This window comes from Artemia sp. Qi Xiang Cuo, chromosome 4, assembly GCF_049724085.1.
Source record: "Artemia sp. Qi Xiang Cuo chromosome 4, ASM4972408v1, whole genome shotgun sequence".
In the NCBI taxonomy this organism is placed as follows: domain Eukaryota; kingdom Metazoa; phylum Arthropoda; class Branchiopoda; order Anostraca; family Artemiidae; genus Artemia; species Artemia sp. Qi Xiang Cuo.
The window spans coordinates 61,927,999-61,952,998 of record NC_142797.1 but is presented as its reverse complement, the minus strand read 5'-3'; the positions used below and the strand labels follow the sequence as shown (position 1 = coordinate 61,952,998).

Below are 25,000 nucleotides of genomic sequence, written 5' to 3'. Positions count from 1 at the left end.
AATATTTATTTGATTTCAGTAAAAAAAACATTTTTTTTTATTTTTTTTTTATTAATATTCAAAGATATATCATTTTGGATAAAGCAATTTGATTAAGAAAAAAAAATTAAGTTCTTAATTTCGTCTCTTGTTGTTAAATACAAATATAATGACAAAAAAAAAATAGAGTAGTTTATTGCTCCACAGCAAAATTATAATATATTGGCATAGAACCAACTCCTAAAGTTGTGCTGCATAAACATAATGTTTAGAACTGGATCCCAGAGTTCAAATTAAGGTTTGGGAAGATATTTTATGTTCAAAAGAAACGAAGTTTTTTTCAAGTTAATCTTTATGTCTGCTCGTCTTGGAATGTAGTTTGCAAGACTAAAGCTGGATTCCAATTTAAATTTTAATTTCACATAAAGATAGGACCTATCTTCTGTGAATCCATCAAACCTTACTATTGGGGAAATGGTAGATGTATGAGGTTAAAAGGAAGTAACCATTCTGGAAGTAAAAGTTGGCAAAATAGCCCCTTTACTGCACTTCTTCTAAAAACAATGTCATTGATAGGCACTGTTGCTGATGGTGCTACTCTTTTGTTATTATACTTATTCTTTCAGAATAATGAATATACTGCAATGACAAACGGGCTACAAAATCTGGATAACTTGAATTTAACAATTTTCATTGGTTAAACCACGGAGTTCTATTTTTACAAGGAGAATATAGGGTTAACTTATAAATGGTCTGATTACTTTTCTAGGAAGGTGAACACAACCCCTGATGCATCTTTCATTGCAACATTCATTCATCATTGCAACATTCATCAGCAACATTCTAAGAAATTTAAAATAAATTTCTTGTGAATTATTATCTCAATTAATCAGTAGTTGTACCAAACCAATCATGCTCAAATCACCCTAAAAACAAGTAGATCCTTCTTATTTACACTGAAGGAAAAAATTAACATCCCAGAAGAGTTATTCCTATTTGGGCAAATGAAACCACACAAGGAATACAAACCAAAGCCTATCCACTGTCAGAAGTGTCTCAAACTGGGGCACAATACAAACAAATGCAATGAAATTCTTCTAGAGTGTAGTAATTGTAAAGCATTCCATCCTAAAGAGCAGACAACTTACAACAACACTCAGCCTACATGTATCAATTGTAAACGCCCACATGAATCTACCAATTAATCCCTATGCCCCGTATATAAGAAAGGAATTCTAACAATCCAAATAGCAACATAAATAGCCATCTTATAATCCATCGCGTCTATGGCCGAATACGCTGCCCATCAATAATACATAAAGCCGCAATGAAACCAACCAGAAACCCCCCAGTCCATCACCCCAACGGCATCAAAGACCCCAGATACAACACCATCTTCTAAGCTTCCTACCTCATATCCTTATCCGAAGGACTCACCACGTCAACAAGCCTCCTTGTCCGGTGAGATGGGGTCAGCCTGGCCCCCCTCCCAAGAAGAAACAAACCAGAACACTACCAGGAATTAATCCCTTAACTGACAAACAGGGTGCACAACCAAACATGCAATTCCCAAATATATGCTTATTCATTCTAAACTGTAATGCAGTTCAGGCCATGAACATACATCAACTACAGAAAACAAAAATCATTGCGGAATTGGAAAAAATCTACATCCCTGATGATATGCTCATTCAAGCAAAAAAAGATCTTGCTTTACTATTAACAAAGCTGAACATTGATACACAGTCATATGAAAAATAAATCAACAACACAACACACATCAATACTCCAGTGGAACGTAAGATCACTCACAGAAAATAAGCTAAATGAACTAATATCTTTTATGAATAATAATTCCATTGATTTTGCTTGCCTTCAGGAAACTCATTTAGCCCAAAATCAACAAATTAAGTCTCCGGGATATACTATCCTGAGAAAGGACAGGTCATCAGAGAGAAAAGGAGGCGGTGTAGCTTTAATAATAAATAACAATATAAAATTTTGTGGCATAACTTTTCCAGATTTTGCAAATGATGTTAATGCAATTGGTATCAGTGTTTGGCTGAATAATACAAAAACCTACATAACAAGCTTTTATAACCCTAATGGCCAAACTACAGATGTCATGGATTTCTTTAAATATATAAATAATTCTAATATGTTAAAAAATATCATTATTTGTGGAGATTTCAATGCCCACAGCCTTTTGTGGGGGAATAAACCAGCAAATAAAGCTGGTAAATTGATTGAGCATATGACTTCAAATAATAGTGAATTAGCTGTTGCTACCCCTCCAAACCTGAATACATATTTCTACACTAAAAGTGGCATATTCTCCACAATCGATCTAAAAATTGTGTCATTAAAAATTTTGAATATAATTTATATAAATTAAATTGATAGTCTATGTAGTGACCACTTTACTATAATTGGCTCCCTAAATGAACCTGCTGAAACTCTATCACATACCTCCAAATATATCAGCACTAAAGCAAATTGGTCTACGTTCCAAAATAAGCTAAATGATGAAATTACAAGTTTCACCCAAAATTCGTGCATTTCAAACACAACAGTTGACACACATGCTGAAGTCTTGGCATCTTTACTGATAAATACAGCAAATCATGCTATCCCCAGGACAACACCCAAGAAAACCTTCCCTAAACACATTCCTAAAGCATGGTGGACAAATGAGTGCCAAAATAAATGGAGAACAAAAAAGTCAGCTAGGAGAGCATTCATAAAAAAAACATCACCTACTACATATTTAAAAAAAATTACAAGCAGAATCTAATCTAAAAAGGACTATAATAGATGCTAAATATAAATACTGGAATAATTTTGCAAATAATCTCTCCAGAGAAACACATGAGCCAATTATACATTAAGTCATAAGCCACATCTGTGGGAAAAAGACTTCCCCCAACCCACTCCTCTATGAGCTTACACATAACAATACTCATTATGACAATGATAATGAAAAAGCTAAGCCGTTTCCACCCATTTTGTTAATAATCTAACATCAAATAATCGAAGTAAAATGTTCCCAATTCATATGAACCAAAGTTACCAACCACGCACAGGATCCGAGTATATAACTAGTCCATTTTCAATCCAGGAAATGAATAATGCAATACATCATATTAGGACCAAAACTAGCGGCAGCTATGACAATATACACCCTACATGGATAAAGAATCTCACCCCTTCATACAAACAGGAAATGCTAAATTGTTATAATCATGCTTGGGCATCTTCTATGTTTCCCAATATATGGAAATGTTTGTCCCTTCTACCAATCCTAAAGAAAAATAAACCCAAAGATAACCCTGAGTCCTATAGACCCATAATGATTACTCCTTTGATGGAGAAAATAATGGAGAAAATGATCTATTACCGACTCCTCTGGTTTGTTGAAAAAAATAATATGATCCCTCACACTCAAACTGGTTTCAGGAAACACCACTTCTCAACAAAATGCTTTCATATTGCTAATAAATGCAATAAATGAATCATTCTCAAAAAATAATGTCCTAGTTGCAGCTTTCCTAGATTTTGAAGGGGCATATGACAATGTAAACCATCAAATCCTTTTAAATAAACTTGCAAACCTTGGACTACCCCCCAAGCTAGTATCTTTTATAAAATCTTTCATAGAAGTGCGAAGTTTCATTGTTTGTGTTGGTTCAGCCTCTTCACCCCAAAAGACAATAACCAAAGGCCTACCTCAGGGAGCAGTCCTCAGTTGCCTCCTCTTTGCCCTATATCTCTTTGACATGAACCTCCCCCATACGAATCTACAATATGCTGACGATCTGGTGCTATGGTCATCTGGCAACATCTTTGAGATAGCACCATCAAATCTGCAAAAGTCACTTTTCCAATTTGAAAAATTCTCTCAACATTCAGATTTACCCATTACACCTACCAAGTCAAAAATAATCCAATTTCACCGAAAGCGAAACCATGTTAATGCAAAACTAACTCTAAATGGAACAACTATTCCAGAAGATAATCATATTCATTACCTAGGTCTCATGCTTGATCAAAAACTTAATTTCCACCTCCACATTTCAAACACAATAAAAAAATGCTATAGAAAAACAAATATACTAAAAAGACTTCTTTCCACACCCTGGGGCTGTAAGAAGAAAACCTTAATCCAGTTTTATAAATCACATATAAGACCCATATTGACTATGGGCTCATCGTCTATGGTGCATGTGCAAAGACCCAGATGCAAAAAATTTAAACAACACAAAATGATATAATACGTCTCATATTTGGTGTTAGGAAACCCACAAGCACCAAGTTTCAGCTTATGGACAGTGGATTAACAACAATAAGGGAGAGACGTAGCTTTCTCTTGACAATACATCTTACACAAATTGAATCAAATAGCTTACACGCCCTACATAATTGGTTAAGAAATCCAGCCATGTATAGAGGCATTGCAGATGAGTATGCCAATATTCAGAAGAAGTTCCCCATACCGGCAAAGTCTATTGCACCTACTTTCCCCCAATCCCATCCATGGAATTGGTCAATTCCCATAATTAATACTGAGTTCTCAAAGTGGAATAAAGATTTAACCCCCCTTACATCTGTCCAGAAAAAATTTGCTAAATTTAAAACAGTCACCTATAAAAATTATTTCCAAACATTTGTTGATGGTTCCAAAATAAATGAGGAGGTAGCAAGTGGTGCTTTTATTCCTTTCCTGAAAATTGCAATAAGGAAGAGATTATGTAATAACTTATCTATAATGTCCGCTGACTTAAATGCTATAATCATGGCATTAGAATACCTTAAGAAAAACCAACCTTAGATTGAAAATTCAAATAATATTGTTGTATACTCCGACTCTTTATCAAGCCTAGAGCTGGTGGTATTAGCAACTCAACATAATCTGGACATTGACACTCATGGTTTTCTCATAGCTCCAGGTAATCTTGATGCATGTGGAATAAGAACTGGTCGTCAGCATAGTCATAGCAACTCTGGCCTAGCCTAATTGCATATTATAAAGTTGATTAAATACTAAAAAATAATATAAGTATTGATCAGCCAAGTGGGAGACCAATCTCCATTAGAGATATTTACCGAGGGAGACTATCAGATATTAATTTTAATAATATTAATCCTATCCTTTCCCCCTTTCCCAATAAGTATTTTTCTAAAATTTATCATAGAATTTGTTCTGGAACAACTGGAATAAATTTTCTTGCGTTCTCGTATAAGTTTCCTATTTCAAGTGGTACATTTGCCCTGTCCCCTCTTTGCAGGCATTGTAATATCAATAATGAAACAATTAACCATTGCCTATTTGAATGTAATATGCTGACGTCTGCACAACATACCTTGCTTTGTAAACTGCTAAAATGCTTCAAACACCACAAAATCTCACAATCAGCCAAGAGTCTAGCCAACTATACCTGCACACAGATCATAGAAATTAACATCTATCATTGTATATTTGAACTCCTAGAGTCGAAAGATCTACTGAAAGATATCGGAAAATATCTAATAAATATGAAGCAATCAAACCAGTAGCTCTGTAGCCCACAGAGTGAATCAAAAGAAAAAGGGCTAAATAGCATTACTGAAAAGCCCGCCTGCTGTTAAATAGAAGAGAAGAGAAGAAGAAGAATTGCTATTTCTAAATATAGTGATGACTTCCTCTGCAAATTATATTTTGAGCCCTTTAAGGGACCTTTAAAGTGGCACCTTGTTTTTTATTGTTTGCCTACAGAAAATGGTTACCTACATTCTAGAAAGTTTCATTTTCCCCCCCCCCCCCTAAAGGATACATATAGCCAACTGGCTACAGTAGGCTATATATTTGTGCTAAATTTATCACAGCAAGAGAGGGGCTCTTTAAATAGAAACACAATAATAACAAAATAGGAGCATTATTTATATCCTCAAATGATCCACCAAGAGCATCACTCCAAAAAAAACTCATACACTACTTACAGCATTCAGTTGACTACATAAAATCCCAGTTCCCTTACAGTGGCAATTAAACCCTGGGCAACTTTAATGATTTTAAGGCTGGCTGTAAAGTTTGCTCTCATGCACACAAAGTTGTTAAAGTCCCAACAAGCAGAGAAAGTACTAGACCTTGTCTTGCCAACATTGAGGAATTTATAATCCTACTACACTTCCCTACTATTGATATGAGTGACAACCTTACTGTAATATGAAAGTCCAGGATAAAAAAAACGGGCAAATCCCAGTCAACGGTTAAGTAGTCTACTGCCCATATACTCAGGAACAGCTCCAGATTTACCATAAGTGGCTAGCAAAAACAGTCCTTGCTATGAAAATATGATGCAAGAGGTCACTGCTCAGCTTTTCCATGGATACAAAGTAATTTTTCCTGAAAACACAATCCTGGCCAAGTCAGAAAATAAGCTGTGGATTACCAAAGAGATTAAATATCTCATTAAATTGTGAAATGACCTCTATAAACTGGGGTATCAAGATCAATCTAAAAAATACACAATATCATATGTCTTAAAATAGAGAAACTTGAAAAGGATTTTCATGCTCAAGTGCTTAACAACCTCTGGAAGTCCAACCCCTCTAGATTTAATCACAAGGTCCAGGAAGTTATAGAACAAACTCAAGGATAAGCAATGACATTGATGGTGAACCTCTGGGTGCCTATTACATTAACAGTGGTTTTTCAAATACATGCTATACACACCCATCATTAGATGCCTGAAATTGGATCCATCAAACAATTTCTGATCCTTTGCTTCCAAGAATTGTGTTAGTAGCTCAAATGCCTTGATACCAGTAAGAGTAATTGCCCCCTAGAAATTCTTATCAAGTTGAAGCCTAATTGATCAGAGGAGCTTTGTTTCCTTTTGGCTGCCTGTTTTAATCAATGTTAAATAGACGGTACATTCCTGGACTACTTCAAGACAGCTTATACAACTTCCATTCCTAAAGTAAAAAAAAAACCATTTGCTCTGTGCCCAACTTCAAGAACTCCATACCTTCCTGAGGCATTCAAGGACTTTATTTTCGTACTCATATGAAGGTATCAAAGCTAATTTAGATCCTTAGCAATTTGTTTTCAGGCCTGTGCACAAAACTACCCACTATCTTGCATGTCTTCTTGATGACCTGTGGAAAGATTTCAAGAGAAAGTTTACTCAGAAACATAGCAATGGGATTTGACACCCAAAAAGATCAGAGGTCCTAATTCTGTACCTTGAGGAGCTCTACATCATATTTCTTGCAATAAGGGGTCTTCATTCTGTGTGAGTGAAACACATTGATTCTTGACTGTGTTGGAAATTTCCAGCCATTCTCACAAGAAACAGTCAATTCCTCTAATGCACCCACTTCTTTTACTTGGTTAATAGCTATCAGGTGTTGAATGCAGTAGGCTATCATTAGAATCCTTATTTTATGTTCTTTTCAAAATTAGGCTAATTTTAAAATCTTATTCCATAGCCCTAGTGCCAACCTTTATCTTACCATGCTACAGTAACTCAGCCCCCAGAAACACAAAAAAACGAATAAATTAAAATTTAAGACAAATAGTATAGAATATTCTACTTGGAATATAGGTAGATTATTCCATAATTCCTTTTTTTCTTCATTATTTTATTTGTCATACTTTTGTTGCAGCTGTTCAATTTTACATGTAGAGACAACTTTCCAGGGGAGATTTTCTGTATAGTGGGTGGGAGCAATAAGCTAGACCCCAATTTTTATATTTGTTTCATTTTACTATATGCTAGTTTCTTGTCATGTGAAAACCACTGCTAGTTGTACGTTGTTATGGCAATAAACAGTACTGATTTTATTTCATGGTCCCAGGAAAACCCTAGTAGTATGTCAGCTGAGAGAGAAAGGGTAAGGGGACATTTGTCCCTCCTGTAGATTTCGAAAATTACCTTTATTTTTAGAATTTAATTGAACATTTTTTAAAAATATTTTAATTAAAAAAAAATGAAAAATAACAAAATTACCCCCCTGCAAATTGACACAACTGAGTCCTAGGCTATATGCAAAACTTAAAGAAAACACAACTAATGACTGGAGAGATATGGAGTAGAAATTCAGACAGGATGCCCCTGAGTCCACACATAGAAATCTTAGAGACAAGATTTAAAGAAAAATCCAGAAAATATGGTTCTTTGGTTGTATACACCTAGGGTTTTCTCTTTTCAGCTGATACAGAAATTGAACACAAGCTGGGAAATGTTTGTAAAATTAGACAACAAACATGTCACATATTTGAAATACTGTCAACAACATTTTTAAACTTAAGCAAAATTATTCTCAAAAAATTATTTACAAACGGAAAGAAGGATGAAAATATGATTAACATATATTTTTTGCACATGATAAAGTTGAAATTTTATTATTAGTCTTTATTCTAATTTTAATTTTGTATATAGTCTAGGGCTATATCTGGGACCATTAAGGGGGTTGGGAATACCTTTTTTCAGAGTAATAAACATTATTTTGGAAAGAACATCAATTGAGTACTCTTTGTTATTGTAATGTTTCCTTTAGAAGGGTGGTATAAGCTTAAAATTGGGGCTGTTGAGGAGGCAGCATGTTAAAAAATCAATTCTTTCTTTATAATATGCAGAATAATTGTATAAACTTAGAATTGGGGCTGTTGAGAAGGAAACATGTTAAGAAAACAATTCTTACTTCATAATATGCAGAATGATTGTAGTTAACACATTTTGAATGTAGTCCATATATATATATATAGACTAGTAGCCTAGGCTGTAGGCTATATGTGTCCACCAGGAGGGGAAGATAGTCAAGTTTAGCAACATGATTTTAGGAATAAAATCTGTGAGTTAACTTGACTTACTTACTTGCCTCAGGTCTCCTGCCAGGCAGTGCTTGGTTTAGAGAGTGATGCCTGTCTCTGCATCCACTTTGGTCTGGTGTGAATTTTGGAAGTAAATAGATTTTGTTTGGAATGATGCAGACTCTGTCTGCTGACAATATGCCTCTCGATATGTCCCCCTAAGTAAATACTCTGATGAGGGTGGCTGAAACCTCTTGCTGCAGGTGGAGCCCACTTGCAGAATCTCAGTATCTAGGTTAATCTAGGTCTAGTCAGATTCCAGGCCTAGAATCGGTTGGACTAGCAGCCCTCCACCCAAAAATAAGTGCTATGAATAGCAACAAGATAGCCTTGTATCCAGACTTCTTTAAGTGAGTGTTTAGGTAAATATCTAGATTAACAGTGTTTAGACAGATAAGAAACAAACTTACTCCTAGAATCAGAGTATAACATTTGTTAAGCCATTTATGGACCCTCAAAGATGATATCTTTTCTTTTCAACATAGCCTATATACCCATGTTATCCTTAATCTTGCTAAAATCAGTTTACCTATAAATTTGGTAAATTTCTAGTGGGCTATATAATTTAGCTAAGATGAAGGTGATTTGAGGCCTTTTTTATGCTCTTTCATAATTCAATAATTGCTTCTGGGACTAATTACATTTTGAGCCCTTAAAGGGGCCCTCAAAAGTATTTTATATGAATAGTGAAAGAGCAAAAAAAGACATCAAATGTTGTTTTAACTTTTACCTCAGCTCAATTATATGGCCAACTGCCAATTTACCATGAAATTTATTCACTCCCTCTCCCCCTAATGTGCAAATATATACCCTGAATTGGAATATACCCTGAATTGTTGATAGCAAAGATTTGAGTTACAAAATTCAGCACTATTTTTGTCAACAGCATTCAAAAATTTGAAATGGTAAGAAAACAGTTTATATTTGAATTGCCTAACAAATGAGGTTTGAATTGTTATACACAAGTATTGTTGGAATATGTTACTCTTGAACAACTTATTTATAAACTAAGGTAATGATATGTTTTTAACCACTTATCAATAACTTGACTAGTCTTAATAACTCCTTTGTTTGGTTAAAAAAATTAAATACCTTTGGGGCCCCTTTAAGGGTTCAAGATACAACTAGCTGCAGAAGCAATTCTTGAATTATGAGAGCATAAAAAAAGCATCAAATGACATTTTCACTTTCATCTTAGCTAAATTATATAGCCCACTAGAAATTTACCATAAACTAAATCAACAGTAACAAAATTGACTTAGGGTAAAAGACCTTCAGTCGCTTCCTGGCATTTTACCTGTTAACACCTATGCTGGGTTAAATTTTTGAAACCCGTTTTTGGAAGTTATTATAATCCAAGTTTCAGTCATTGACCAGTTTTGAGCTATATTAACTGGATTTATTGTTTCGCTATTATGTCAAGGCCCATGAAATACACATGCCCTGAGTGCAGACTTCGTGCCGACAGTGGAACAGTGCAGTCGGTGTCAGCAGTGGTTTCATCCAAAATGTGCAGGCATTTCTATTGAGGAGAGAAAACAATGTGCTGAGTGGATGTGTACCATTTTAGAATTGAGTGTGGTAATAGCAGGGGTTTGCTCGTGGCGATAGAGATTTCTCCTATAGCGCCACTTCCGGCGCTTGTCTCAATTAATGAGAGAAAATTGAATATGTAGACATACAATTGAGGCTTCTTTTTTCTTGAGCTATCTGGAGATCAGATTCCTTTGGGAGCTTTTACCTTGGAGACTGGCGAACTAGTTACCTATTATCGGACTAGACTCAGACATACAAGAGAAACGAACACTTATAAAAAGACAATAGATTTATTAAACTTACATGCTTAGTTGTACAGCAATGGGTCACTTCAGAGACAATAAATGGTGACCGAGATTATTTGCGGTACCAACTCTTTTAGATCCAACTTAACATTAAAATTAAAAACACATTTTTCCCACTCCCAAACACAGTTCTTTCGTCCTGCGCTATAGGGACTGCCTGCCATTGGCTTACGTGGCCCAAGGACGCGACCCCTCGTCCAATAATACTTCTTAAATATTTTTGATGATTTAGGCATTCACACGGTTCTTATCGTTTAAACGTCCTTAAAAATATTGTGCGTAGCACTTTTCTTATTGCTCACTGTCTTAGCGAAATCAAAAGACTGCAGTTTCTTTTCTTTGCTGATTAAGGACTTTTTCATTTTTGAAACTAGATTTAGCTTAATTATAGGAGTCCGAATTAAAGAAGGAACTTTATTTTGGTATTTCAAATATATCGTGTTTTACTCCCGGTACATATCAACCTTCCCATGAAATAATGACGCTCCGTCATTAGTTACTGCCCATTAGGAGTTTTTAAAATTTTTAAATTATTTTTTTTAATTTATTCTACGTCCCTATCCAAAATTCATCTACCGTAATAATATTGTTTTTGTTTCTAGGTTAGCTAATATGATAAAGATTTTTTTTTTTTCTATATATAAAAATGATTACGTTTACTTTTCTAATAAGTTTGGGACTATTCTACTCTTACATTAGTTTTTTTTTTTGATTTTTCTTTATATCTTAAGTACAACATACTATATACACGGCGTTAAATTAATAACATAATAATATTAAACCTAATTCTACTTGTGGTACATACATGAATGATTTATAACATACAATATTTGGTTCAACATATTCACTGATGACATTAAAACACTTTCATTATTGAGATTTTTGAATTGTCAAAGCTATTATGAAGTAACAAATGTAACTTCACATCTATTCGTCACCTTTCGTGTCCTTTGTGTACTACACCCTCTTGTCGTAAGTTATTGTGCTTCACTCTTTTTGTCGTGGCAAAAATTATGAAGCATTTACGTTATGTTTTCCTCGTGTAACTGATCGAGTCTAGTTGCCTTCATATGGTAAGTTTTCCCCCATAGTCGACCGAGAAATTACCGTTAAATATCGTTCTAATAGTCAACTGGGAAATGATTCTTCCCACTACAGGTGTTGGTGTTTTTCTTCTCAGCATATCATTTTTAGGATTTTTGAGGCACATAAAGAATGTATTATCGCGTAAATTTGTTCATTTGTGCCTTTTGAAACGGGTTGCCGTCATATTATAGTGACTCTCTTAATATATTGTCTTTAAATTCAACTTCGAACCTCTTCAACTATCATTTAACTTCAAATATCGTTTAATATCGTTTATCTTGTGCTGCTCGATGGTGTTCTTAGAGTTAAAGTTCAAATTGTCTTTAATTTCTGCTTCAAATATCTTCAAATGTCTTTAGGGGTCATTTCACTTCAAATATAGTTTATCGTGTGCTGATCTATTGAGTTATCAGAATTAAACTTCAAATAGTATTTAATTTTGTCTTCAAATATCTTCAAATGTCTGTAAGTATCATTTAACTTTAAATTACGTTTAATATCGTTTAGCTTTAAATATCATAACTATACTGTAAAACTATTCTTGGGTCGATAGTGAGTATCAACAGAGATACCTACGTATTTATATCTTGTACTGGCCGATGGGTTTCTCAGCGTTTATCTGATTATATAGTTCGTTAGAGCACTTGATACTGAGGTTCAAATATAGTGTTACCTGATACATAATATGGTTCATAGTCGAAGAAACGACGGTCGAAGGTAACTGTTGTTTTCGTAGACGAAGCTGGGATGGAAATTGCCTGAAGTTATGGTGAGTACTCTTCGCTGGTTGAGATATGATGAAAATAGATGCTACTGGGTCGTATCTGTACTGGGCAGCTTATTGTAATACTCAATGACCAAAGCGTCCATTTACTTTCCTGTAATAAAAACAACGCGGCAGAATCACATGTTCTTTGAAGTAAATACACATACAATAATTCACGAATTAATTGGGTTATAATTTCTTAGCTATGAGACAGAATTAAATAAATACATTAATATTAGCACTCACAATGAAAATCTAAAACAGAAATTTCTTCAAATTTGTTTTGATAACGAAAATATCGATATTAAATAAACATAATTTACCCTACATTATTAAGTTTGAGGTCTGTTTTTACAATATTTTTCATGCCTGCATTGTTCACGCAAGTCCGTGCTGTATAAGAAACACATGTGCAGCGTCATAACCACACGGTTTTACTCAAACGATACTACGATGAGGGAATGAGACATAACAAGGACTAGTGGAGACCTCTATACCCACTAGTCTTCAGATGTCTTGCCTATTTATTGGCTTAGACGTTCTCATGGGGTTCCGGGTTTAACCGCTGAAATGCAGAGGTCCTTAGTCTCAGGATTTTTCTGTAATTGCAAGTCAACATTGGTGCCTCATATTCGCTTTTCGAATAAGGTCATTAGATGCAGGATTTCCAAGCTTGTCTCCGTAGATTCCAGTTAATGTTTGGCAAAGAATATAAGCATAATGAAGAATTGACATCAATATCTTTTTAGAATGCTATTTTCTGATCAAATCTCTCGGAACTAACTGAAAAAATATTATATTGATGTCTTATTAGATTCCTTTAAGTAAAAGTTGTCTTCCCCTTAAAAGGGAATTACGTGTGGGTTTTACTTAGTCGCCATTGGACATACACCGGGCTCCAATTCATATATCGTACATGATCAAATGGTTTTATAATTTTACATATTATTATTGAGATATAATTCCACATCCGCCGTGAAATTCTACATATAAACGTACAAATAGGTTGTTTTGTTATAGTTTCCAATAGTTTGCTATTGGTACATATATTACTAGAGTAAGAAACACATTACTCAGCAATGTGTAGGCCTAAAATAATTATAATCTGCACTAAGATAAAATATTTCATATAATTAGACGCTTCTGTACTGGTAGTTTTTTTTGTTTTTTTGATTTTATAAAGCTGCCAGATATAAGGGTATAGCCTACTGAATTTCATAGTTTAAAAACTAAACTTCTTTTTAAAATACCAGACGCTCCGAATTAGTCGTGTTTACTTCAGCTAATAAAAACAAATTCGCTCTATCAAAATATACTGAAAACTGGCTGAAATTTGTACGGGTATAACGGGGTTGAAGAAATATAGGTTTCAAGAGGAAATCTTTTTGGTAGTCACTATATCAGAATTGGATAATTTAATATACATGTTGCTCAAATAAATTTCGCATAAACTAAAAAAGGGGGAAACGGGGGAAAAAAATTGACAAAAATAAACGTTTTTCACTAAATTAAGCACAGTCTTTTCAAGTTAAACATAAGCCCTAGTCTAACTTAAATAAATTATCAGGTTCTAATTAGTTTAATTGAGATAATTGAATTTTAATTAATAACTTATTGAGAAATTATATTTTAATAAATAATTAAAGTAAAAAATTGAGTACGAATTGATTATTAGAATAATTAAATAAGAAATTGACTGATATTTTAAGCAAGAAAAATGAAAAAAACGGCAAGTAAAAAAGGATGGTTAAACACTAAAAACCTAAAAATAGACCGAAACACGATTCAGATCAAGCTCTAGCTATGAATAGTGTCAGATTATCGAATTTTTAAGTCAAGTTAGGCATATTTGATTTATTTTTGATTAAAATTTTTTTTTTTAATCTTCACGTGGAAGGCAATTTCAGCAGGGATTCTACATCTTAGAAAACTCTTATGCTCGTTGTAGAGAGGAGATTTCGCCTCGACTTAATCCATGTATAAAACCATTAGTAAAGATATCACCGTCATCACCTTGCAGTCTTCTTATTGGTAGAAATTAAACGATAAGTAAAAAAAATTTTGTTTTGTTTTTGATGACATCAATTTTTGTTTGGACCTGGGTCGAATTTTCATAGAAAATCCGAGGGGACCTGAGTCAGTATAGGTAAAGTATAACGTGACTGACTTGCGAAAATATGTCACAGAAATTAGAGCACAAGATATTTCATAGATAAACCCATGAAATTAAAGAACATTTTTGTCAAAGAACTATAGAACAGTGATCTCTCTGCTATTGTATACGTCATAGATATAAACTAATGGAATTAAAACACTTTTCTCTTCTTTTTTTTTTTTTTCTTTTGCCTCGGAGCTATAAGAAAGTAAACTCTCTGTTTCTCTTTCAAAGCATTCTGATCCAAAAAACGAAAACTTAGCTCACAGAAGTTTCTATTCAACCTTTAAATATTGTTTTGATTGGCCCTAATTGTCATAAAAATACTAATTTCTTAAAATTGAATGACTGAGAAATATCCCGTTCTACCGATTGTTTAAACAAAAAATTAACGACAAATCAACATTGGCTATTTGTCCTACCCGGGGTTAACCCCCGTAGGTGGGCCAAGCCCGTTCTCTTTTTCGGTAGACCACGAGCGTACTACCTTTGGTTATTTTATGTTCCAACCCTTCTATTATCCTTTGAAAGGGCATAGAAATAACACTAACAAAAATAAGACATCTAATCTTAATCAAATCCTTAATAACATAGACTAATTTAGTCTAAGGTGCGCAAAGTATAGCAATCAAGGATGCTTGTTGTAACAAAACATTGAACGTAGATTTAATTAAACTGAAGTACTAAGGTATGTCTTATGTCTAGTTACAAAAATAAAACCTACATATGCTCATTCTCTCTCGCTCTTAAATAAATAGAACAACATAAAAAGAAAACTGACATTTTCAAATAAGCAGTTTTTAAGAACAATGGGCAGACTTTTGACGACCTTTCTTAATTATGCTGAATGGTATCTGTTTATAAGAAAAGTATTAAGTTAAGTCTGATATTTGCCATCATTACAAATAACCCATAAAATTAATAAGCACGAATAACTCTTATATTTATCCACTAGGGGACCTAACGTGTGCGAGGAGAGTCGACCCCAGCAATACAAATGACACTCGACCCAATAAAAATACATTCATATATTTTTAATAATTCTTTGTAAACAAGCATGAACACTGGCTTGTTTTACATCTACATGGCTCTAAAGCAGTCATGGTTCAAAATCCAAATTTTCTTGTTCGCTCATTTTGCGGAGCTAATTCAGAATTTGAATTTTCTCTATCACCATTATTCAGATGAAGGTCCTCTGTGTAGGTAAAGGAGACCCTTTTAATACCTATCCCTATGCCTCAATTTTCTGTGATTAATGGTTTCTTTCGCCGAATTTCTCGCCTTATGCAGAGTTCCAGTCACAGCTGGGTAACAACTCTTCTTTTTTTGCTTCCTTCAGCGACTTTTGCTAAGCTTTCTAGCATGTGTGCTTATGCCGCTGCCGCCAATGTTCGTAGTGCTAGCTACTGCTGGCACCATTTATTGGGGTGTATGTGCAGGGTCACTAATTTTAAAGGCAAAAAATGACGCAAAAGATTGCTATGCCACTTACTCGAATGACACAAAGAGATTGTTATGCCACTTACTCGAATGACGCAAAAAGATTGCTATGCCACTTACTCGAATGGGAGAACCCCTTGTCGGCCCTAATGTTAGTGAGATTCCCGCTCTTACCCCAACGGTTCTGCAAATATCGGGTTTGGTACTACCCTATTTACAGTATACCCTGTCCCAGGGTATGGTAACGCGATCGAGTGGTCAAATGGCCACTTTCTAAAGCCAAATGTACCCGCCTTGGGTTACGGCTAGAAAATTTCTACTCTCTCCTTGGAGGTAATAACCCTCCCTGTCAATATAATAATGACGGCGCCGTGTAGCTCGATTCCTACCCTGCCTGGGTTACGGAAAATACTACACAGTTTGTAGAAAATACCTTACTTGTATTCTTCCAAAAGGGTCACAAATGTAATTAAAGAAACGAAAATAGGTCATTTATCTGAAAGGAAAAGAAACAGGGGTGGAATATAACAGACCCCATTTGCTACTATTATGCCTAAAATTCTTCTGTTTCTACCAACGTTTCATCGATCCAGCTAGGTTTTGTTTTTCTTTACGTATTATCTTTTATTTAAATCTTTCAATTCACGGTACAAATACTTTATTATTTAGTAATATACGGCACTACTACTTTGCATTTATTACTAACACTAAGAAGACTACTAATTATACACTTGCTTCTACTTGTTAAAAACTGGATACTTTTTTTTTCTCATTTTACAATTCTTCATTGAGCCTTTTCTCCATTTTTTTTATTGTACCCAACTCTTTGAGGGGATACAAATTTATTTCTAATAGCCAAAGTTCAAGCAAAGCTGCTTGAAGTTTTGCTAATTCGAGCGCCGCTAAAAGCGAAGTCCATTTACCTTCCTGTTTTGACAAAGCCATTTCTGTTTCAATATACAATATTTCAATAATTTTTTTTTTTGCGTTTATATCAACTTAAAATAAATTTATTATTTTACTTAACCTATTTTGGGGGACTCTATTATCTCCTATGAGATATAAGGGGTTTCCTATCGTAGCCTAGCGGTTATAGGCCTAATCAATTTACTTACACGTCTCTATCTCTCCAATAATTAAATTTAAATTAAAAAGTTTAAATAGCCTAACTAGTTCGCAGTTTTCCTCCAATTTTCGACACGCGCCATTTGTAGCGATAAAAGATTTTTATGTGCCTTTGGAGATTTGCAAACTAATTAGCTATCATTTGGCTAGGCTAAATACAGACATACAAGAGAAACGAACACTTATAAAAAGACAATAGATTTATTAAACTTACATGCTTAGTTGTACAGCAATGGGTCACTTCAAAGACAATAAATGGTGACCGAGATTATTTGCGGTACGAACTCTTTTAGATCTCACTTAACATTAAAATTAAAAACACATTTTCCCCACTCCCAAACGCAGTTCTTTCGTCCTGCGCTATAGGGACTGCCTGCCATTGGCTTACGTGGCCCAAGGACGCGAACCCTCGTCCAGTAATACGTCTTAAATATTTTTGATGATTTAGGCTTTCACACGGTTCTTATCGTTTACACTTCCTTAAAAATATTGTGCGTAGCACTTTTCTTATTGCTCACTGTCTTAGCGAAATCCAAAGACTGCAATTTCTTTTCTTTGCTGATTAAAGACTTTTTCATTTTTGAAACTAGATTTAGCTTAATTATGGGAGTCCGAATTAAAGAAGGAACTTTATTTTGGTATTTCAAATATATCGTGTTTTACTCCCGGTACAGTTTTGTTTAAACTGCCAGTCCCCCCGTTCTTTGAATGAGGACCCCGCACCACCTTTAACACCACTTTCTCTACCCCCTGTCTCTGGACCACGCTTTATGCCCAAGTCTGCCTCTAAAACATCAACCCCAAAACCAATTTAAAAAAATCAAACGTCCCAAATCCCCCCTTGTTTTGACTGTGTTAAACCCATCAAACAGCTGAAACATCTCTGACCTAAATATAATTCCCAGTTAGAGAAGAATTCGGAGCATGAAGTAACCATAGAAGATTTGAAAAAACAAGTTGAAATTTTTCTCAATGACCAAAAAATTGTTAACGATATACTCCAGGAACGTGATCTTGAAATTCAAAAATTTAATGAAATTATCAACTCCCATAATTCACAACGCCTCCTTACGGAGGATGAACTCTGCAGTCTAGAGAGCAATCAGGTGACTCTTAAATTGAAAATCACCAAATTACAAAAGGATTTAAAAAACAACGTAGCACTTATTATCACCCTAGGGACTCAATTATCTGAGTCCAGCATTAATTGCAGAGTATCCCATGAGAGCTTACAAATACCTATGTGTAGTATGACTACTGATGACGTCCTTGAGTTCGTTAATAGTCCAGTGACTTCCGGCTTTTCACATAAATTATCTGGTGATAATGACCTAAACAAAAAGGTTATGGAGAAGTCATTACCAGACGATGACATTTGTATTATCTTTGAAAAAATTACGAAAGTGAAGGATAAAAGTGAAATAAATATAAAAATAAGCAGAAAGGAAAATGTAATCTGCAAGCCTTTTGATAGTGGTTTCTGCAAGTTCCGCAAACAATGCAAGTTTCTGCATATTTGTAGTCAGTTTATTTCAGGAGTTTGTGTGTCTCATAAGTGTATTTTTGACCATGCTGATCTTTGTTCTGTTTTATATTGTATTGATAAGTCGTGTACTTTTGCTCATGCATCTTCAGGATTGGAGCGCAGGTTTAAAACCCAACGTTTTTTAGAGCGATGCCGAAAGTATTCACGACCTCCCCCCCTCCCCTTGTTCGAGTTCCATTCGACTTTCAGTCTTATCCCCCTGCATACCCGTTACAGAGCAGTATACCACAGGAATCCATCCCTCGAAACAATCCTCCGCCCCAAGTACTTATGCGTGCCCAGTCAGTCCAACCCCCACAATCACTTCACTAAATTCAGACCATCCCCAAACCCCCCCTCACTCATATTCCTCCCAAAAATCCACTTCCTTTCGACTCCTTTTGTCTCCGTGCGTCCAAGAAGTTACCAGCCGGTTCTGAACTCCACCCGTTATTTGCCGAAACAAACCCAACCCCGCCCCACTCAGAGGCCCCCCCCCGTACTTCCCTCCCTCAGCATCATCTTGCCCCCCAACCCCCCCCATTTAAAGAACACTCCCAACTTGACTTATTCCCAGGTCACCATGAAACCTTTCTCCCTTCCCTTGCACTTTATCCCCCCTGGCTACCCTACCAGTATGACTCTGGTTTAAAAGTAAGCAGGCAGAATGATCCTCTTTTAACACCTTCATGCAGATTTTCTAAAACTTCAAATAGTTACCGCTGTTTAGAGTCTCCGCTAGTACCTGCTCAATTAAATGCAAATGTATTTGAAAAAGATGGATTTGATCCCCCTGTCCCTTGTTCTTGCTATCCAAGTTTAGCCCCCATCAAGAATTCCACTAGAACCCCTGACCGCATCTATGATATAAAAAAAGTAAAGTGTAAAAACTGTACCTTCACAAGTTGCTTTCGATTCCCCAATCATTTCTTGAACAACGCTGAAAGCCTTAACATTTAAAAAATCAATGAATTATACACCCTTTCTAAAAATATATAGATTAGATCTAATTTCTATTACTTAAGTTGAAGCTCCAAAACTTTCACGTGTTAAAGATTAACAATTTATTAAACTCAGACCAGAAAACCACCCTCTGGGTAAGAAAGGTGGCAGAATTCTGTTCTTTATCCGTAATGATTTATATCCAAGTGAAATCCCAAATCCGTGTCTTAATCCCTTTGATGAAGTTATGTGGGTATGTGTTTGACCTAAAGTATTGCCGCGTCCTTTTAATTTAATTGTCCTTTGTTGTTTTTATTACTCCCCTAATCAGAAATCTGCTGACAAAATAAATTTTATCGAAAAATGACATGCAAGTGCTGACTTTGTACTATCAAAATACCCAAATGCAGGAATTTTCCTGATGGGTGACACAAACAATTTAAGACTTGATTCTACATGTAACGCTTTGAATTTAAAACAGGTTGTTAATGTCCCTACTACAAAAGGCAAAAAAAAACTACTCTTGATTTAATTTGCACTAATCTTTCGAAGTTTTACAAACCCATCTCCACTCTGCCCCCTCTAGGGGGTAGTTACCATTTTAGCCTTTTCCTATCTCCGCTGGCTAAAGTTAAACAGTCATTTTCTATAACTGAAACCACTTATAGACCTCTCACTGACTCAAGACTTTTCAATTTCGGCTCCTGGATTAGTACTGAAAATTGGTCCACTGTGTATCAAACAAATGACGTTGACTACATGGCTTTGTCCCTCCAAAATCTATTGAGGAGTAATTATGAATTCCACTTCCCTGAGAAAAAATTTAAAACGTGTTCTACAGATAAGCTTTACGTTACTGAGTCTTTTAAAAAACTTATAAGAAAAAAAATCAATTTTTTCAAAGCAGGTCGCATTACTGAGGCTAATAGTCTAAGGAAGTTCCTAAAGAAAAAATTAAGAAAAGCAGCTTCTAATTACTATAATAATAAAGTCAAAGATCTATATTCTAACAAGCCCAAGCAATGGTACAGAAAAATTAAAGAAATGTGTGGAAAAAGTCCTTCCAAAATTGATTTTCATCTCCCTGAACCCCCTAATAAGACTGCCAACGATCTGAACTTGTACCTTGCTTCCATCGTGCAAAGTCTCCCCCTTTTCACTGGCTCAAGTCCAACTATTCCTCCCAAAACTTCCTTCCCCTTTATTTCTCCCTCTGATGTTATAAATAAAATTCTTAAGCTTAGAAAATCAAGTATTTGTCCCTTGGACAATCTTTGGACTTAATTGGAAAGCCTTTTCAGACAAAATTGCTGAGCCTTTATCAAATATTTTCAACCACATCACAAAATTTGGTAAATTCCCAAGTTGCTGGAAACAAGGTTTTATAACACCTGTCCCTAAAAATTGCGCCAGTCTGACTTTCGCCAACATTCGCCCCATTACGCTCACTTCTGTTTTTTCCAAACTTTATGAAGGTTTCCTCTGGGACTGGCTTAAGGATAAAATTTGTCTGCGTATTGACACCCAGCAGTTTGGTAACTTAAAGAAAACTTCCACCACCCATTACCTTGTGCACTTAATGCATACCATCGTAAGTAACCTTGATAAACCAAATGTCTGGCTGAACCTTGTCTTAGTTGATTTCCAAAAAACTTTTGACCTGGTTGACCACACCAGCCTAATTCGATCACTCCTGGTTAACTTTAAACTTGATCCTCTGTTAGTAAATATTGTTATATCGTTTCTTTCAAATAGATCCCAAGTTGTTAAATACAAAAATATTTTCTCTAACCCCCTCCCTATATATTGTGGAATTCCTCAAGGAACCTTATTGGGACCACTTTTATTTCTAGTCATGATTAATGATATTGGTAAGGAGTTCCCCCATAGGTGGAAATACGTGGATGACTTGACGATCCTCAAAGTATGTCACAGGAATATTAAAAGTGACCCCCTTGAAATTCTATCCCACATTTTGGATAAAGCTAAGAACCTAAATATGAAAGTAAATTCCACTAAATCAAATATAATTACGATAAATTTCTTGAAATCTATTCCCGCCTTCCTTGACCCTATCCCCCAAGATATTTCTCTGTCTTCCTTTAAATTACTTGGGGTTACAATTTCTTCTAATTTAAAGTGGGATATCCACGTGAAAGATACTGTCTGTAGAGCTAATGCGTCCATGTCTCTCCTTAAGCTCTTGAATAAATTTAACATCCCCCCTCCCATTCTTTAAGGATTTATACTTCCTTTGTCCGCCTGCATCTTGAATATGCTTGTCCAGTTTAGCATCCTGGCATCTCCCGTGATGAATCAGATAAAATTGAATCTATTCAAAAAGGAGCCCTAAGAATAATTTTTAAAGAAACTTTGGTACCATATTCACTCCTTCTAAAAATGGCCAAGCTGGAAACTCTTCAGCACAGGAGAGGAACGCTGTGCCTCAGTTTTGCAAAAAATGCAATAATAAACCCTAGCACGGAAAACATTTTCCCCAAAAGACATTCCCCATCCAGACATCACCTGCCATGTACTGTATCTGAACCCATCCCTATCTTGTCCCCCATCCATTGTTTAACCTCCAGATATGAAAAACCCTTTGTCCTTTTCATTACTGATCAAATAAACCACTAGTTTTTTTTTTTTGTTTTTTTTTTACTGGTGATACCCATGCTGGTGTCCATTTGGCTCTTCGTTCCCTCCCCTTTTTATATAATCTCTTTTAAAACTTTTTAACATTATTTTTATCTCAATTTTTTTTTTTTGTTTTTGTTTTAATTTGTGCCTTTTTAACTTTCTTATATTTGACACTTTTTGTTAGACTAATGAATGGCTTTGCTTTTCTGATATTTTTGTTTTTGGCATTGTTTAGCCAGTTTTTTAGTTGTTGAGCTATTTATGTCTTTTTTTATTATATGACCCCAAAATGCAAATTTGGCCCTTTGGTGCTTGTGATAGCCATTTTTTGAAATAAATACCTTATCTTATCTTACCTCTTTTGGGGAAGCAATAAAAGTTACTTTTCTATAATCAGAAGAAAATCAGCTTTCTGTTAAAATGTAAATAAATCTTGAAGACTAAAAGGATATATACATCTAGACAGGATAATTAGTATTTCCAAAAAGAGGTCCTTATTGGTAAGTCAGTAAACTAATAATTTCAAGAGTTTGGTCTTAAATAATTTTAATAGTAACCATATTAATTCATGGCTTAGATTTTTAGCTATTCATTAATGGTGGCTGGCATTTACCCCCCAAGAAAATACTCACTGGCAGGCATTTTCAGAAGTTTTATTTTACACAGCATAAACTTGAGTGAGTGGCGCATAATACACAAGTACCAAAATACCTCCCCCTACAGAAATAAAAAATAAAACTCAAACAAAATTCTCAAATTTGGAAAGCCTTATTTTCCACCGAGGGGGGGGGGGTATTTACCATGGGGGTAAATGCCTAGAACCATTCATTAATATATACAATTTTTCTCAATTCCTCTTTGCTAACAAGATGTGAGGGTTTTATATTTACATAATTTTGCTCAATTGGATACTGGTTTTTTACCCTAATAAATGGATGTGAAAAATATAATATAGGCTATATAATTGGATAGGGCTAGATAGGATAGGTTAAAATTGAGCTTGCAATGGAAATGAATGTCATATTTGGATTCAAGATGAAATTCTGATTCTAGAGGTAAGTTTATTTCTTAGCTATCTGAATATATTGTTAATCTACATATTTACAGTTTATGATGGTTTTTATGTAGTTTTTACAACTTGTAGTAAACATCTTCTGCTGGCAAACAAAAAGGAACAAGGTAGGCCTATTGCCTTTAAGGGATCAAAATGGGATTTACAAATGAAACTGTTTGGGTAAATTTTTTTTATATTCATATTATTAACTTATAAATAAAGTAGACATACTGCTGATGCTTTTTTAAATATAATAGGCTAATCATTTTTGTGGGAAATGAATTTTACCCCCACCCCTATATATACCAATTCAGGGTATATATTTGCACATTAGGAGGGGGGTTAAACTTACCTATCATTTAACTCAGAAATCAAATTTATTCCCCCCCCCCTAATGTGCAAATATATACCCTGAATTGGTATAGGCTATATAGTGGTTGGGGTAAAATTCATTTCTGATAAAAATGATTAGGCTATTATATTTGGAAAGAGCATAAAAAGGCATCAAGTGGTATGTTTACTTTGTAAAGTCAATATATGAATAACAAAAATGTACCACCATTAGTATAGGCTATTTGGAAAGAACATGACAAGAAACATTGAATGGTCAGTTGACCTAGGCTAGTAGCCTAGCCAACCTAGGAAATTAATCAAAACATCTAAAAATTTACCCAGAATTATACAAGTCATTTTCAAATCAATTCTACATTCAAGATGATTTAGACTAGGCCTACTAGGCTATTCATTATTGACTGCAAAACCGAGGTTAGGCTAAATGTTCTTATTTGTTACACAGCTCTCTACAATACAAAGGCTACCATACCCTGTTGAGTTGAGGTCACCTCAAGTGTTTAAGGACCTTGTGGCTTGTGACCAGATTCTGGGTTATTTCTGTTTCTTAAATACACGTTAATAGGTTTTTAATTTTAAGCGCTCCAGGTCAGGGTTGCCGCCGGATTATAAAATTCCGCCTTTTTTCGTAACTTTTGACAGAAAAGTATCTGCTAAACCTCTCACAGGCAAATTTCGAAATCTTTCGGTATTATATTTTGAAGACATTGACCAAAAAACAGGGAAGATTTCAGATGTTTGTTAAGAAAAAGACATAAAAAAAAATTAAAACTGTCAGTTTTGAAAGTTTTCTCATACGTGGAAGTTGCCCATTACAGACGCGTGTGAAGGCATTCACTGCGAACAGGAGTTTGGTACTTTTTACACTCGAAACATGTTAAACGTTTACTGGTCTGCTCGTGGAACCTCGATGCATTTTCTTTTCGGATTTTAACGGTCAATGCCCTGAAATTCCATCCAGCGTGATTTCTCTGAGACTGACTGAATCACAATCCCCTTTGGAAAAATGAGACGACCTGGACGCTCAGGACTTTTGCGCATCCTAAAGATGCCCTTGTTCAGAAGCGACAATGTGACAGACACTTTGAATTCCAGAAGGTCAGATTTGGTTCCAGTGATTCTTCTTTTCCGATTGACTCCATCTCTCTAAAATAGTAACTGGATGGTACCCAGCGTAAAAGAGCAGAGGGCAACAAGGTTATTGTCTTTCCCCCTCAATACAGTGGTGCTTTCCTCTGGCGT

General features: G+C 35.0%; 1 protein-coding gene across 1 annotated transcript in view; it reads right to left on the bottom strand.

Moving 5' to 3' along the window:
- LOC148953308 (MIT domain-containing protein 1-like) overlaps positions 1–24,356 on the bottom strand; it is a 97,759-nt gene extending 73,403 nt beyond the window's left edge. The window contains exon 1 of the mRNA XM_089088475.1: positions 24,231–24,356. The gene's annotated coding sequence lies outside the window, so the exon portion shown is untranslated. The remainder of the gene's footprint in view (positions 1–24,230) is intronic.
- Positions 24,357–25,000: the final 644 nt, after the last annotated feature.